Source organism: Vespula pensylvanica, chromosome 5 (assembly GCF_014466175.1).
Source record: "Vespula pensylvanica isolate Volc-1 chromosome 5, ASM1446617v1, whole genome shotgun sequence".
Lineage (NCBI taxonomy): Eukaryota > Metazoa > Arthropoda > Insecta > Hymenoptera > Vespidae > Vespula > Vespula pensylvanica.
This window is the reverse complement of record NC_057689.1, coordinates 3,696,416-3,698,053: the sequence shown is the minus strand read 5'-3', so window position 1 is coordinate 3,698,053 and position 1,638 is coordinate 3,696,416.

Below are 1,638 nucleotides of genomic sequence, written 5' to 3'. Positions count from 1 at the left end.
CTCTACTTGGCAGAAATAATAAAAAATATACGTGAATCGAAATTATGATATTTACAGATTATGATACTAGAGACGAAAGAAAAAAATAAATGAATAAATAAATAAGCGAATTAATTATTTCTACTTGTTAGGTTCCCTTCGTTTCGACGATCGAAGAGAACGTGTTCGTTTATTTGACGAAAGCTGTTGTCGACGACGACAACGACGATAAATAAATATTTCGGGCGAGAGATCGATCGACCGACATAACTAACACACACAAATTTACACACACACACGTTTCTTCCCCGATCTTTCGACCTCCGAACAAATTCATTTGATACGATATAGGTATAAAAACCATTCCCCTACAGATGTATGTATGTATGTATGTATTTGAATTATTTCGTGAGGTATCGGCTATGGTAGAGCTATGGACCGAGGACGAGCTCGCTCGATCTGTCCTGAATCGATACGAATGTTCCCTTCTTTTTCAGGAAACTTTTGCAATTGGTTGGAGTGAAAAATTTCTGGCCATCGACGTTCTCACATGTTATAACCCCGACGGAAAGTGTTACTTTTTATTTTTCTTTACAATGAAAAAGAGAAATATTCCGAAAGGAATTACTTTCGATTGAATTCGCCATAAACTTATTTTCAAGTATTCTAAAAAAAAAACATTTCTAATAAATATTTATACCTTAACGATTCGTGAAAAAGAAAAAGGATAAAAAGAATAAAAGAAATAAAGAAAGAAAGGTTCTGCAAATGTCTTCTTGAGCATTTCTAATAAATATTTACACCTTAACGATTCACGTGAAAGATGAGGAAAAGAAAAAGAAAAAGAAAAAGAAAAAGAAAAATAAATAAATAAATGAATGAATAAATAAATAAATAAATAAATAAATAAATAAAAAGAAACAAAAAAGGAAAGAAAGAGAAAAAGAAAAAGTAGAAGAATTCTCAATTGCTTGGCAATATCCTAAAGTTTAAGAGAAAAAAATGAAAAGAAAACGATTACTCTTAGTTCAGGGCACTCGAAAGAAGAAGTTTCTTTTTTCTTTTCATTTTTTTCTCTTTTTAGTCAGCGAAGATTAAACCCCCGGCCTTCTTTTTCCCTCTAATCGCCCGAAGCTCTCTCTCTCTCTCTCTCTCTTTCTCTCTTTTTTACTCAAAGCTTATTTTTTTTCCTTTTCTGAAAGACCATGCAAAAAGATCTCTCCGATTTACAACAGATTTATTTTCGAGACATCGCGAACGCGCAGGTTCCAGTTCTTTTGGAGTCTCTTCATGGAAAAGCTCGTTTCCATTCCAAAGTTCATGGACCGTTTTATCGTAGAGTATTCCAAAACGAGATTCTTTCTTATATTTACGGCCTTTTGGCTCGCCGTCAAATCGAAACATAGATACCACCATGAGACAAATTTTACGGCCGATTTCCTTCGATTTTCCTTTGGTTTTTCTCTTCTATTTTCGGTAAAGGAAGTTAAACTTTTTTCTTTTCGTTCTTTCTTTCTTTCTTTCTTTCTTTTTCTTTTTTTCAATCGATTCGAATACATCCCTCTATATGACGATTCTCTATTTCTCTTCTATTTGATTTTAAACGATTTTAAAGATTTTATTTTCTTCTTCATTTCGCTTTTTCTCTCTTTTTTTTTT